The following is a 16,243-nucleotide window of genomic DNA, read 5'->3' as shown; positions in this document are numbered from 1 at the left end:
GGACACTATGCAGTGCATTCAGGAGGCAGAGAGAGTGATAGACACCAGTTACAGGGAGGTAGTTACATCACTGGTCCATACAGATGGATGGATGACTGCTAGGAGAAGCAGGCAGGTAGTGCAGGAGTCTCCTGTGGATATTCCCCTCTCAAACAGCTGTACCATTTTTGGACACTGTTGTGGGGGAGGGATAGCCTCTCGGGAGTATAAAAGCAGCAGCTAGACCTGTGGTACCAGAACTGATTCTGCTGTAGAGCAGGGTGGTGCAAAGTCCAGGTGAGCGATAGTAAGTGGGTAGGTTGATAGTCAGGGCCACAGACAGGCGTTTCTGAGGCCATAAACGAGACTCTAGGATGGTGTGTTTCCTCGCTGGTGCCAGGGTCCTGGATGTCTCTGAGTGGGTACAGGACATCCAGAAACAGGAGGGAAAACAGACAGAAATCATTGTCCACATTGGCACAAATGACATAGATAGAAAGAGGGAAGAGGTCCTGTGAGGACAGTTCAGGGACTTAGATAGGGAGCTAAAAAGCAGTACTATCAGAGTAGTAATCTCAGGATTATTACCCATGCCATGGATGAGTGAGGTTAGGAACAGAGAGAGGGAGAGAGTACATTTGAACATGTGGCTGCAGATCTGGTGTAGGAAGGAGGGCTTTAGATATATGGATCATTGGGATGTCTTCTGGGGAAGGTGGGACTTGTACAGGAAGGATAGGTTGTACCTAAACTGAAGGGGCACCAATATCCTGTGCAGGAGGTTTGCTAGAGCTCTTCAGCACAGTTTAAACCAGTGTGGCAGGGGGGTGCAAACTGGAACTACAGGCCAGTCAGTGCAGGGATTTGGGACAAAGGAGAGATTGAGATACGCATAGCACAGAATAAGAGCAGGCAGAGCGAAGTTGCGGAGCTCAGAGGGACTGGAGATCTGGAGTGCCTTTACTTCAATGCAAGAAATATAACAGGTAAACTAGATGAACCAAGAGCATGGTTCACTGCATGGAATTATGATGTTATTGCGATTACAGGGACATGGTTAAAGGAGGGATAGGACTGGTATCTTAGCATTCCTACCTGGGACAGAAAGGGAAACAAAAGGGGTGGGGGAGTTGCATTGCTGATTAAGGATCATATCACAGCTGTGTTGAGGGAGGATACATTTGAGGGATCAGACAGTGAGGCATTATGGGTGGAGCTCAGGAATAGGAAGGGTGAAATCACAATGTTCCGAGTTTTCTGTCGATCTCCCAACAGCCCACCGGAAACAGAGGAACAGATATGTAGTCAGATACTAGAAAGATGTGAAAAAAGCTGGATAGTTCTGGTGGGTGACTTCAACTTTCCTCTTACTGATGGGACTCCCTCAGAGCCAGGGGGTCAGATGGAGAGCAATTGTTAGATGTGTCCAGGAGGGCTTTTTGAGGCAGTATGCTGACAATCCAACCAGAGAGAGGGCCATACTAGAGAGGGCCATAGGGAATGAGCCAGGACGGGTGATCAATGTTTCAGTAGGAGAGCATTTTGGGCTTAGTGACCATAAGTCTATAAGATTTTATGTGGTCACGGACAAGGACAAGAGTGGCCCTTGAGAGAGGGTGCTTAATTGGGCAATGGGCCAATTACACCCACATTAGACAGGAACTGGGGAATGTGGATTGGGAACAGTTATTTGAGGGATAATCTATATCTGCCATGCAGAGGGCTTTTAAAAACTAGTTGATTAAAGTGCAGGACACATATGTCCCTGCAAATCTGAAGGATAGAAATGGCAAGACTTAGGAGCCATGGATGACAGGGAAATTGTAAACTTAGACAAAAGGGAAAGGGAAGTATACGATAGGTCGAGGCAGCTACAAACTGACAAAGCCCTTGAGGAGTGTAGAGAAATTAGGAAGGAACTTAAATGTGGAATTAGGAAGGAACTTAAACGTGGAATTAGGAAGGAACTTAAACGTGGAATTAGGAAGGAACTTAAAAGTGGAATTAGGAAGGAACTTAAATATGGAATTAGGAAGGTGAAAAGGGTCCATGAAATGTCTTTAGAAAACAGGGTCAAGGAGAATCCCAGATAATAAAATGTGAGGCTGGATGAACACAGCAGGCCCAGCAGCATCTCAGGAGCACAAAAGCTGACGTTTCGGGCCTAGACCAACCACCCTCACATTTTATTATCTTGGATTCTCCAGCATCTGCAGTTCCCATTATCAAGGAGAATCCCGACGCTTTTTATGCATATATTAGAAGAAAGAGGGTAGCAAGGGAAAGACTAGGCCCCCTCAAGGACAAAGGGGTAAGTTATGCATGGAGCCTCAGGAAGTGGGGGTGATCCTTAATGAGTATTTTGTATCAGTATTCACCAAGGAGAAAGACATGACTGATGTTGAGGCCAGGGATGAGAGTGTGAATACTCTAGAGAATGTCAATACATCGAAGGAGGAAATTTAAGGTATCCTAAATGACATTAAGGTAGATAAGTCCCCGAGGCCAGATGAGATCTGTCCCTGGTTACTGCGAGAAGCAAGGGAAGAAAGAGCTGGAGCATTGGCAGATATTTTCACATCCTCCTTGACTACAGGAGAGATTTCAGAGGACTGGGGATTAACCAATGTTGTTCCCTTGTTTAAGAAAGGAAGCAGGGATAATCCAGGAAATTATAGGCTGCTGAGTCTGACATCTGTGGTAGGGAAGCTCTTGGGGAAGATACTGAGGTACAGGACACATATACATTTGGAAGATACTGGACAAGTTAGCGACAGGCAGCATGGTTTCATATGGGGAAGGTTGTCTCACCAAACTGACTGAATCTTTTGAAGAGGTGACAGAGATAATTGATGAGGGAAGAGCTGTGGATATAGTTTACATGGACTGTAGTAAGGCTTTTGATAAAGTACCACATGGCAGACTGGGACAAAAACTAAAATCCACATGGGATTCGGGGTGGACTGGCTAGATGGATACAAAACAGGCTTTGTCATAGAAGACTGAGGGTAACGGGGGAAGGGTGTTTTTCAGAATGGAGACCAGTAACTAGTGGTGTTCCACAGGGATCAGTCTTAGGTCCTCTGTTGTTTGTAAAATATATAAATGGTCTGGAGGAGAATGTGGGTTGTCTGATTAGTTAGTTTGCAGATGACACCAAGATTTGTTGAGTTCCTGATAGTACCAATGATTGTTAAAGGATACAACAGGATACAGACAGATTGGTGGTTTGGGCACATAAGTGTCAAATGGAGTTTAATCCTGGCAAATGTGAGGCGATGCATTTTGGAGGATCAAATTTAGGTGTGAATTATACTGTTAATGGCAGAACCCTTAGGAACACTAACATGCAGACAGACCTGGGTGTGCAGGTCCACAGTTCCCTAAAAGTGGCAACACAGGTGGCCAAAGTGATTCAGAAGGCATATGGTATGCTTGTCTTCATTGTCTGGGGTGTGGAGCACAAGAGTTGGCAAACCATCTTGCAGCGATATAAAACCCTGTTAGGCCGCATTTGGAGTACTGTGTGCAGTTTTGGTCGCCACTTTACCAGACAGGTGGAGATACGTCCTCACCCTCAACAACTTCTCTTTCAATTCCTCTCACTTCCTACAGACAACATGGGTAGCCATGGGCACCCGCATGGGCCCAAGCTATGCCTGCCTTTTTGTAGGTTACGTGGAACAATCCCTCTTCCGCACCTACACTGGCCCCAAACCCCACCTCTTCCTCCAATACATTGATGACTGTATTGGCGCCGCCTTGTGCTCCCACGAGGAGCTCAAACAGTTCATCTACTTCACCAACACCTTCCACCCCAACATTACGTTCACCTGGACCATCTCTAATACCTCTCTCTCCTTCCTGGGTCTCTCTGTTTCCATCTCTGGTAACCACCTGGAAACCAATATCCATTTCAAGCCCACCGACTCCCACACCTACCTAGGCTACACCTCCTCCCACGCACCTTCCCGCAAAAATGCCATCCCCTATTCCCAATTCCTTCACCTCGGCCGCATCTGCTCCCAGGATGAGGCATTCCACTCTCGTACATCCCAGATGTCCTTGTTTTTCAAGGACCACAACTTTCCCCACTCAGTGGTCAAGAACACCCTCGAACGTGTCCCACAGCTCATCCCTCACACCCCCTCCCCGCAATAACAAGCAAAACAGAATCCCCCATGTTCTCATGTACCACCCCACCAATCTCCGGATCCAAATTCCGCATCATCCTCCGACACTTCCGACATCTGCAATCTGACCCCAATACCAAAGACCTTTCTCCCTCCCCACCTTATCGGCTCTCCGGAGGGACCGCTCTCTCCGGGACACCCTTGTCTGCTCCACACTCCCCTCCAGTCCCACCACACCCGGCACCTTCCCCTGCAGCTGCAGGAAGTGTTACACCTGCCCCAACACCTCCCCCCTCACCCCCATCCTAGGACCCAAGAAGACTTTCCACATCAAGCAGATGTTCACCTGCACATCTACCAATGTGGTATACTGCATCTGCTGTACACGGTGTGGCTTCCTCTACATTGGGGAAACCAAGCGGAGGCTTGGGGACTGCTTTGCAGAACTCTTATGCTCGGTTCGCAATAAACAACTGCACTTCCCAGTCGTGAACCATTTCAACTCCCCCTCCCATTCCTCAGATGACATGTCCATCCTGGGCCTCCTGCAGTGCCACAATGATGCCACCCGAAGGTTGCAGGAACAGCAACTCATATTCCGCTTGGGAGCCCAATGGTATCAATGTGGACTTCACGAGCTTCAAAATCTCCCCTCCTGCTACTGCATCCCAAAGCCAGCCCAGCTTGTCCCCACCTCCCTAACCTGTCCTTCCTCCCACCTATCCCCTCCTCCATCCCCATCTCCTACCTACTGGCCTCATCCCACCCCCTTGACCTGTCTGTCCTCCCTGGACTGACCTATCCCCTCCCTAACTCCCCACTTACAATCAGATTTATTGGCTCCATCCCCGCCTCTTTAACCTGAATGTCTCTTCTCCACCTATCATCTCCTCTATCCGCCTTCTATCCGCCTCCCCCTCTCTCCCTACTTATTTCAGAACCCCCTTCCCCTCCCCCATTTCTGAAGAAGGGTCTAGGCCCAAAATGTCAGCTTTCCAGCTCCTCTATTGCTGCTTGGCCTGCTATCTTCATCCAGCTCTACACCTTGTTATCTCTCCCCTATTCTAATTTTTCTCTCTCCATTACTGCTGTCTCTCCATTACAACTGTCCCTCCATTGTAATTCTATTCAATAGCGATCTATGTAGTAAATGGAAAAAACCCTTGTGAAAATTGATGCACAGAAAAGTATGGGTGTTCAGACCTATTGTACCGTGAACGTGGCAACGCAGGTCGATAGAGTGGTCAAGAAGGCATACGGTATGCTTTCATTCATCGGACGGGGTATTGAGTACAAGAGTTGGCAGGTCATGCTACAGTTGGAAAGGACTTTGTTTTGACCACATTTGGAATATTGCGTACAGTTCTGGTCGCCACATTACCAAAGGGATGTGGATGCTTTGGAGAGGGTGCAGAGGAGGTTCACCAGGACGTTGCCTGGTATGGAGAGCTATGAAGACAGGTTGGGTGAATTAGGATTATTTACATTAGAAAGATGGAGGTTGAGGGGGGACCTGATTGAGGTCTACGAAATCATGAGAGGGACAGACAGGGTGGATAGCAAGAAGCTTTTTCCCACAGTGGGGTACTCAATGACAAGGGGTCAAGATTTCAAGGTGAGAGGGGAAAAATTTCAGGGAGATATGCGTGTAAAGTACTTTACGCAGAGGGTGGTGGGTGCCTGGAACACATTGCCAGCGGAGGTGGTAGAGGCGGGCACGATAGTGTCATTTAAGATGTGTCGAGACAGACACAAGAATGAGCAGGGAGCAGAGGGATGCAGGTTCTTGGAAAATAGGCAACAGGTTTAGATACAGGAACTGGATAGGCACAGGCTTGGAGGGCCGAATGGGCTGTTCCTGGACTGTTATTTTCTTTGACATTTAGAATTATTCTCACTCCATTACTGCTGTCCCACCATTCTACTTAAACTCTCTCCATTACTGCTGTCTCTCCATTCTAATGATCTCACTCCATTACTGCTGTCCCTCCATTATATTTATTCTCTCCATTACTGCTGTCCCTCTATTCTAATTATTCTCTCTCCATTACTGCTGTCCCTCCATTCGAATCAATCTCTCTCCATTACTGCTGTCCCTCCGTTCTAATTGTCTCTCTCCATTACTGCTGTCCCTCTATTCTAATTATCTCTCTCCAATACTGCTGTCGCTCTATTCGAAATATTTCTCTCCAACACTGCTGTTGATCTATTCTAATTATTCTCTTTCCATTACTGCTGCTCCTCTATTCTAACTATATCTCTCTATTACTGCTGTCCTTCCATTCTAATTATTCTCTCTCCATTACTGCTGTCACTCTATTCTAATTATCTCTATCCAATACTGCTGTTGCTCTATTCTAATTATTCTCCCTCCATTACTGCTGTCCCTGTATTCCAATTATGTCTCTCCATTACTGCTGTCCCTCCATTTGAATTATTCTCTCTTCATTAGTGCTGTCCCTCTATTCTAACTATTCTCTCTCCATTCCTGATGTCGCTCTATTCTAATTATCTCTCTCCATTACTGCTATCCCTCCATTCTAATAGGCTCTCACCATTACTGCTGTCCCTCTATTCTAATTCATCCCTCTCCACTACTGGTGTCCCTCCATTCTAATTATCTCTCTCGATTACTTCTGTCCCTCTGTTCTAATTATTCTCTCTCCATTCCTGATGTCCCCCTATTCTAATTATTCTCACTCCATTACAGCTGTCCTACCATTCTAATTATGCTTCCTCCATTACTACTGTCCCTCCATTCTAGTTATCTGTCTCCATTACTGCTGTCCCTCTATTCAAATTATTCTCCCTCCATACCTGATGTCCCTCTATTCTAATTATCTCACCCCATTACTGCTGTCCCTCCATGCTAATTATCTCTCCCCATTACTGCTGTCCCACCATTCATTAATCTCTCTCCATTACTGCTGACCCTCCAGTCTAATTATTTCTCTCCATTACTGTGGTCCCACTATTCTAATTATTCTCTCTCCATTACTGCTGTCCCTCTTTTCTAATTATCTCTCTTCATTACTCTTGTCCCCCTATTCGAATTATTCTCTCTCCATTACTGCTGTCCCTCCATTCATTAATCTCTCTCCATTACTGCTGTCCCTCCAGTCTAATTATTTCTCTCCATTACTGTGGTCCCTCTATTCTAATTATTCTCTCTCCATTACTGCTGTCCCTCCATTCTAATTATTCTCGCACCATTACTGCTGTCCCTCCATTCTCATTATCTCTCTCTATTACTGCTGTCCCTCCATTCTAATCACTTCTCTCCATGACTGCTGTCCCTCTATTCTAATTATTCTCTCTCCATTACTGCTGTCCCTCTGCTCTAATTATTCTCTCTCCAGTACTGCTGACCCTCCATTCTAATTATCTCTCCATTACTGCTGTCCCTCTATTCTAATTATTGTCACTCCATTACTGCAGTCCTTACATTACAATTAGCTCTCTCCATTACTGCTGTCCCTCCATTTTAATTATTCTCTCCATTACTACTGCCCCTCCATTCTAATTATCTCTCTCCATTACTGCTGTCCCTCTATTCTGATTATTCTCTCTCCATTACTGCTGTCCCTCTATTCTGATTATTCTCTCTCCATTACTGCTGTCCCTCTATTCTAATTATTGTCTCTCCATGACTGCTGTCCCTCCATTCTAATTATCCCTCTCCATTACTGCTGTCCCTCCATTCTAATTCTTCTCTCTCCATTCCTGCTGTCCCTCTATTCTAATTATTCTCTCTCCCTTCCTGCTGTCCCTCCATTCTGATCATCTCTATCCATTACTTCTGTCCCTCTGTTCTAATTATCTCTCTGCATTACTGCTGTGCCACTATTTTAAAAATTCTCTTTCCATTTCTGCTGTCCCTCCATCTAATTATCTCTCTCCATTACTGCTGTCCCTCCATTTTAATTATTCTCTCCATTACTGCTGTCCCTCTATTCTAATTATTCTCTCTCCATTACTGCTGTCGCTCTACTCTAATTATTCAATCTCTATTACTGCTGTGCCTGTATTCTAATTATTCTATCTCCATTACTGCTGTCCATCCATTCCAATTAACTCTCCATTGCAGCTGTCCTTCCATTCTAAGTATTCTCTCTCCATTCCTGCTGTCCCTCTCTTGAAATTATGCTGTCTCCATTACTGCTGTCCCTCCATTCTAATTATCTCTCTCAATGACTGATGTCCCTCTATTCTAATTGTCTCTCTCCATTACTGCTGTCCCTCTATTCTAATTATTCTCTCGCCATTACTGCAGTCCCACTATTCTAATTATCTCTCTCCATGACTGCTGTCCCTCCATTCGAATTATCTCTCTCCATTACTGCTGTCACTCCATTCTAACTATCTCTCCATTACTGCTGTCCCTCTACTCTAATTATTCTCGCTCCATTACTGCTGTCCTTCCATTCTGATTATCTCTCTCAATTACTGCTGTCCCTCAAGTCTAATTATTCTCCCTCCATTACTTCTGACCCTCCATTCTCATTAATCTCTCTCCATTACTGCTGTCTCTCTATTCTAATTATTCTCTCTCCATTGCTGCTGTCCCTCTATTCGAATTATTCTCTCGACATTAATGTTATCCCTTCATTCTTATTATCTCTCTCGGTTCCTGCTGTCCCTCTATTCTAATTATTCTCTCTCCATTCCTGATGTCCCTCCATCTAATTATCTCTCTCCATCACTGCTGTCCATCCGTTCTAATTATCTCTCCATTACTGCTGTCCCTCTATTCTAATTATTCTCTCTGCATTACTGCTGTCCCTCCATTCTAATTAATACCTCTCCATTACTACTGTCCCTCCATTCTAATTATTCTCTCTCCATTACTGCTGTCCCTCCATTCTAATTATTCTCTCTCCATTACTGCTGTTCCTCTATTCTAATTATCCCTCTCCATTACTGCTGTCGCTCCATTCTAATTATTCTCTCTCCCTTCCTGCTGTTCCTCCATTTTATTCATCTCTCTCCATTACTTCTGTCCCTCTGTTCTAATTATCTCTCTGCATTACTCCTGTCCCTCTACTCTAATTATTCTCTCTTGATTACTGCTGTCCCTACAGTCTAATTATTCTCCCTCCATTACTTCTGGCCCTCCATTCTCATTAATCTCTCTCCATTACTGCTGTCACTCAATTCTAATTATCTCTCTCCATTTCTGCTGTCCCTCCATTCTAATTATGTCTCTCAATTACTGCTGTCTCTCTATTCTAATTATTCTCTCTCCATTACTGCTGTCCCTCTATTCTAATTATTCTCTCTCCATTAATGTTGTCCCTCCATTCTTATTATCTCTCTCGGTTACTGCTGTCCCTCTCTTCTAATTATTTGCGCTACATTCCTGATGTCCCTCTATTCTAATTATCTCTCTCGATTACTGCTGTCGCTCCATTCTAATTATTCTCTCTCCATTACTTCTGTCCCTCTGTTCTAATAATCTCTCTGCATTACTGCTGTCCCTCTACTCTAATGATTCTCTCTCCAATCCTGATGTCCCTCCATTCTAATTATGTCTCCATTACTGCTGTCCATCCATTCTAATTATCTTTCCATTATTGCTGTCCCTCTATTCTAATTATTCTCGCTCCATTACTGCTGTTCCCCCATTCTAATTAATACCTCTGCATTACTGCCGTCCCTCTATTTTAATTATCACTCTCCAATACTGCCGTCCCTCCATTCTAATTATTCTCTCTCCATTACCGCTGTCCCTCCATTCTAATTATTCTCTCTCCATTACTGCTGTCCCTCCATTCTAATTATGTCTCCATTACTGCTGTCCCTCCATTCTCATTATTCTCTCTCCATTACTGCTGTCCCTCCATTCGAATTATTCTCTCTCCATTCCTGCTGTCCCTCCATTCTAATTATCTCTCTCCATTACTGCTGGCCCTCAATTCTATTTATTCTCTCTCCATTCCTGCTATCCCTCCATTCTAATTATCTCTCTCCATTACTGCTGGCCCTCTATTCTAATTATCTCTCTCCATTAGTGCTGTCGCTCCATTCTGATTATTCTCTCTCCATTCCCGCTGTCCCTCCATTCTAATTATTCTCTCTGCATTACTGCTGTCCCTCTTGTTCGAATTATCTCTCTGCATTACTGCTGTCCCTCTATTCTAATTATTCTCTTTCCATTTCTGCTGTCCCTCCATTCAATTAATCTCTCTCAATTACTGCTGTCACTCCATTCTAAGTATTCTCTCTCCATTACTGCTGTCACTCCGTTCAATTAATCTCTCTCCATTACTGCTGTCCTCTATTCTAATTATTCTCACTCCATTACTGCTTTCCATCCATTCGAATGATCTCTCTCCATTACTGCTGTCCCTCCATTCTAATTAATACCTCTGCATTACTGCTGTCCCTCTATTCTGATTTTCTCTCTCCAATACTGCTGTCCCTCCATTCTAATTATAACCTCTGCATTACTGCCATCCCTCTATTCTAATTATTCTCTCTCCATTACTGCTGTCCGTCCATTCTAATTAATCTCCCTGCATTACTACTGTCCCTCCATTCTAATTTTCTCTCTCCCTTCCTGCTGTCCCTCCATTTTAATCATCTCTCTCCATTACTTCTGTCCCTCTGTTCTAATTATGACTCTGCATTACTGCTGTACCTCTATTCTAATTATTGTCTCTCCATTACTCCTGTCCCTCTACTCTAACTATTCTTGCTCCATTACTGCTGTCCTTCCATTCTGATTATCTCTCTCAATTCCTGCTGTCCCTCCAGTCTAATTATTTTCCCTCCATTTCTTCTGACCCTCCATTCTCAGTAATCTCTCTGCATTACTGCTGTCGCTCCATTCTAATTATCTCTCTCCATTGCTGCTGTCCCTCCATTAAATTAATCACTCTTCATTAGTGCTGTTTCTCCATTCGAATTATCTCTCTCCATTACTACTGTCCCTCTTTTCTAATTATTCTCTGTCCATTACTGCTGTCCCTCCATTCTAGTTATGGCTCCATTACAGTTCTCCCTCCATTCGAATTATTCACACTCCATTACTGCTGTCCATCCGTTCTAATTATCTCTCTCCATTACCGCTGTCCCTCCATTCTAATTATTCTCTCCCCATTACTGCTGTCCCTCCATTCGATTTATTCTCTCTCCATTACTGCTGTCCCTCTATTTTAATAATCTCACTCCATTACTGCTGTCCCTCCATTCTAATTATCACTCTCCATTACTGCTGTCGCTCCACTCTAATTATTCTCTCTCCATTCCTGCTGTCCCTCCATTCTAAGTATTCTCTCTCCATTACTGCTGTCCCTCTATTCTGATTATTACTCTCCATTACTGCTCTCCCTCTATTCTAATTATCTCTCCCTTCCTGCTGTCCCTCCATTATAACCATCTCTTTCCATTACTTCTGTCCCTCTGTTCTAAATATCTCTCTGCATTACTGCTGTCCCTCTATTCTAATTATTCTCTTTCCATTTCTGCTGTCCCTCCATTCTAATTGTCTCTCTCCATTACTGCTGTCCCTCCAGTCTAATTATTCTCCCTCCGTTACATCAGACCCCCCACTCTAATTAATCTCACTCCATTACTGCTCTCCCTCCATTCTAATTATCTCTCTGCATTGCTGCTGTCCCTCCATTCAATTAATCTCTCTCCATTACTACTGTCCCTCCATTCAAATTATTCTCTCTCCATTACTGCTGTCCCTCTCTTCTACTTCATCTCACTCCATTACTTCTGTCCCTCCATTCTAATTATTCTCTCTCCATTCCTGCTGTCCCTCTATTCTAATTATCTCTCTCCATTACTGCTGTCCCTCTATTCTAATTAATACCTCTCCATTATTGCTGTTCATCTGTTCTAATTATTCTCTCTCCATTACTGCTGTGCCTCTATTCTAATTATTCTCTCTCCATACTGATGTCCCTGTATTCTAATTTTTCTCTCTCCATTACTGCTGTCCATCTATTCCAATTAATACCTCTCCATTACTGCTGTCCCTCGATTCTAATTAATACCTCTGCATTACTGCTGTCCCTCCATTCTTATTACCTCTCTCCATTACTGCTGTCCCTCAATTCTAATCAATACCTCTCCATTACTGCTGTCCCTCTATTATAATTATTCTCTATCTATTAATGTTGTCCCTCTATTCTAATTATCTCTCTCGATTACTGCTGTCCCTCTATTCTAATTTTCTCTCTCCACTACTGCTGTGCCTCCATTCTAAGTATTCTCTCTCCATTACTGCTGTCCGTCTATTCTAATTATTCCCTCTCCATTACTGCTGTCCGTCCATTCTAATTCTCTCTCCATTACTGCCCTCCCTCCATTCCAATTATCTCTCCATTGCAGCTCTCCTTCCATTCTAGTTATTCTCTTTCCATTCCTGCTGTCCCTCTATTGAAATTATTCTCTCTGCATTACTGCTGTCCCTGTCTTCTAATTATCTCTTGCCGTTACTGCTGTCCCTCCATTCTAATTATCTCTCTCCATTACTACTGTCCCTCTTTTCTAATTATCTCTCTCCATTACTGCTGTCCCTCCATTCTCAGTGATCTCTCTCCATTACTGCTGTCGCTCCATTCAATTAATCTCTCTTCATTACTGCTGTCCCTCCATTCTGATTATCTCTCTCCATTACTACTGTCCCTCTTTTCTAATTATTCTCTCTCCATTACTGCTGTCACTCCATTCAATTAATCTCTCTCCATTACTGCTGTCCCTCTATTCTAATTATTCTCTCTCCATTACTGCTGTCCCTCCATTCCAATTATCTCTCCATTGCAGCTCTCCTTCCATTCTAGTTATTCTCTCTCCATTACTGCTGTCCCTCTATTTTAATAATCTCATTCCATTACTGCTGTCCCTCCATTCTAATTATTCCCTCCCCATTACTACAATTCCTCCATTCTAATTATTCTCTCTCCATTACTGCTGTCCCTCCATTCTAATTATTCTCTCCATTACTGCTGTCCCTCCAGTCTAATTATTCTCCCTCCGTTACTTCTGACCCTCCAGTCTAATTAATCTTGCTCCATTACTGCTATCCCTCCATTCTAATTATCTCTCTCCATTACTACTGTCCCTCCATTCAAATTATTCTCTCTCCATTACCACTGTCCCTCTCTTCTGCTTCATCTCACTCCATTACTTCTGTCCCTCTATTCTAATGATTCTCTCTCCATTAGTGCTGTCCCTTCATTCTAATTATCTCTCTTGATTACTGTTGTCCCTCCATTCTAATTAAATTCCTCTCCATTCCTGCTGTCCCTCTATTCTAATTATCTCTCTCCATTACTGCTGTCCCTCTATTCTAATTAATACCTCTTCATTACTGCTGTTCATCTATTCTAATTATTCTCTCTCCATTACTGCTGTGCCTCCATTCTAATTATCTCTCTCCATTACTGCTGTCCCTCAATTCTAATTAATACCTCTCCATTACTGCTGTCCCTCTATTATAATTATCTCTCTCCAAAACTGCTGTCCCTCCATTCTAATTATCTCTTTCCATTACTGCTGTCCCTCTGTTCTAATTATCTCTCTGCATTACTGCTGTCCCTCTCTTCTAATTATCTCTCTCCATTTCTCCTGTCCCTCTATTCCAATTGTCTCTCTCCATTACTGCTGTCCCTCTATTCCAATTATCTCTCTCCATTTCTGCTGTCCCTCCATTCTAATATTCTCTCTCCATGACTGCTGTCCGTCCATTCTAATAATCTCTTCTGTCCCGCTATTCAAATTATCTCTCTCCATTACTGCTGTCCTTCCATTCTAATTATCTCTCTCCATTACTGCTGTCCCTCAATTCTAACTAATACCTCTCCATTACTGCTGTCCCTCCATTCTAATTATCCCTCTCCATTACTGCTGTCCCTCCATTCTAATTATTCTCTCTCCATTACTGCTGTCCCTCAATTCTAATTAATACCACTCCATTACTGCAGTCCTTCCATTCTAATTATTCTCTCTCCATTACTGCTGTTTCTGTATTCTAACTATCTCTGCATTACTGCTGTCCCTCCCTTATTATTCTCTCTCCAGTGCTGCTGTCCCTCTATTATAATTATCTCTCTCCATTACTGCTATCCTTCCATTCTAATTGTCTCTCTCCATTACTGCAGTCCCTCTTCTGTTTATCTCTCTCCATTACTGCTGTCCCTCTGTTGTCATCATCTCTTTATATTCGTGCTGTTTCTCTTTTTCTGCATTCTGTCTACTTCTACACTTGTTTGCCAGTGATCCATGTTCCACCTACAGGATTAGTAGCCTCAGAATAGACCATTTAGCCCCTCAGGTGTGCTCTTCCATTCTGGACCATCCCCTTCGAGACCATATTCCTGCATTATTTTGATATCTTTCGATGTCATTAATGATGGGAAATGTATTAATCTTTGTCGTAAACTTCCTGGAGCATGATCCTCTGGAACCTTAGCAAATTACTAGAAACGCCGTGTCAAGAGAAAAGACATTCCTCTTCATGTGAACCATAAATATCTTGCCTTTTCATCTGAAATTGTGTCCTCTGGTACTCGGCTACGCCGCCTGCAGAAACATCCCACTGCATCTCTTCTGTCTACATCTTTAAGAATAATTGCACGTTTCTCTGGGATAATCTTATTTTTTCTGAAGTGCAGACAATACATGCTGAGTTTCTGCATCTCTCGCCGACCAGCACAGTCCGTTCACGGCAGGGATGAGGATAGGGAAGGTGAGGTGGCTCTCACTGGAGCCGAGGAGAACAAAAGGATGATTTGACCGAGGGGTACAGGATTTGGACAGGTTTAGAACGGGGGAGGAGGGAGGCGGATAGCAGATTTGGCCAGAACCGAGAATGAACTTTTTGATGCAGTGAGTGGCAACAGTCCCGGAATTCACTGGCTGGAGCTGGGAACGAGGAGCTCCGGGGATCCAGGGACTGACTGGGTCGCTCTGGAGGGAGATAGCATGGACTCAAGGGGTCGAACGGTCTCCTTGTATGACCTTCACTGACTCTCTGTCTCTGTCCTTCTGTCCAAACTGGGACTCTCCGTCCCTCTCTGTGTTTTTGGGGGGTGGGAGTGCTGTCTCGGGGATTTCCCTGGAGCTGGTTGGGGTTTGGTTCCCCGGGGGGTTAGTGATGGAGCAGCTGCTCAGGACAAAGCCGGAGCCGCCGCCCGGAGGGGAAGGGAAGGCGCCCCCCGAGGGACACGGATCGGTTTCCTCACTCACCGGCAGCTACACCGTCTCCCGGACCTTCCCCCGCCGCCGCCGCCCCCCCCCACCCCCGATCCCGGGGAGCAAGAGGCGAGCTCCGTGCCGCTGTCCGCACTCACCTTCACCCGCACCGCTCCCCGGCTCCTACAGCAGCGATCACGGAGGACCCACTCGATCCGATCGTCCCCACCCCCGTCTGTGCAGCTCCTCCCCCCACCCCGTCACCGGCAAAGGTAAAGGGGGAGGGTGGGCAGGAGAGGGATGGGGGCGCTGAATAAAGGCAGTGAGGGAGCGGCTACAGAGGTGCGTAATGAAAGAGCTAAATGAAAGAAATATGCGAGAGAAAGGGAAATGAGGGAATGTGTCAGAACATGTGAAGAGAGGGGAAGAGGGAGAGATAGAGCGAGGAGAAAAGTAAAGGACAGGGGTTAGTCATCAAGAAGGATTCGTAAAAGAAAGCAGTTGTGGTTTGAGGAAAGCGGAGAAAGATCGGTGCAGCTCCCAGACCGCACTAAACCACCGGGCTACCAAGTGAATGGGTTTCCACTGAAACAGCTGGGGAACAGCGGCACTAATCCGGTTTGTACAAAGAGAATGAGACGGTGGCATCGGTTTGCGAGAGACTGTAAGACCCTAAAACATTGGAGCACAAGTTGGCTCTTCCGCCAGTCCAGTCCCCATAATCCTCGTACCCCTTACTGATCCAAAAACGTCTCTCGGTTTCGAATATATTTAATGATCAAAAATAACCATAAGAACCGCGGATGTTATAAATCAGAAACAAAAACAGGAATTGCTGGAAAAGCTCAGCAGCGTTTGGCAGCATCAGTGTAGAGAAAACCAGAATTAATGTTTCGGCTCCTATGACTGTCAAAAGTGGACAGATTTTCTCAGGTTCATTCGCCTCAGAACAAAATCTGTTTTCAATTGCCACCCCATCACAA

The 16,243-nt window shown here is 44.6% G+C and overlaps 1 protein-coding gene across 1 annotated transcript in view; it reads right to left on the bottom strand.

The window, feature by feature from the left end:
* has3 (hyaluronan synthase 3) overlaps positions 1 to 15,484 on the bottom strand; it is a 35,177-nt gene extending 19,693 nt beyond the window's left edge. Inside the window, exon 1 of the mRNA XM_048546781.2 lies at positions 15,419 to 15,484. The gene's annotated coding sequence lies outside the window, so the exon portion shown is untranslated. The remainder of the gene's footprint in view (positions 1 to 15,418) is intronic.
* Positions 15,485 to 16,243: the final 759 nt, after the last annotated feature.

This window comes from Stegostoma tigrinum, chromosome 16 (genome assembly GCF_030684315.1).
Source record: "Stegostoma tigrinum isolate sSteTig4 chromosome 16, sSteTig4.hap1, whole genome shotgun sequence".
Classification (NCBI taxonomy): Eukaryota; Metazoa; Chordata; class Chondrichthyes; order Orectolobiformes; family Stegostomatidae; genus Stegostoma; species Stegostoma tigrinum.
This window is presented reverse-complemented; position numbering and strand designations above follow the sequence as displayed.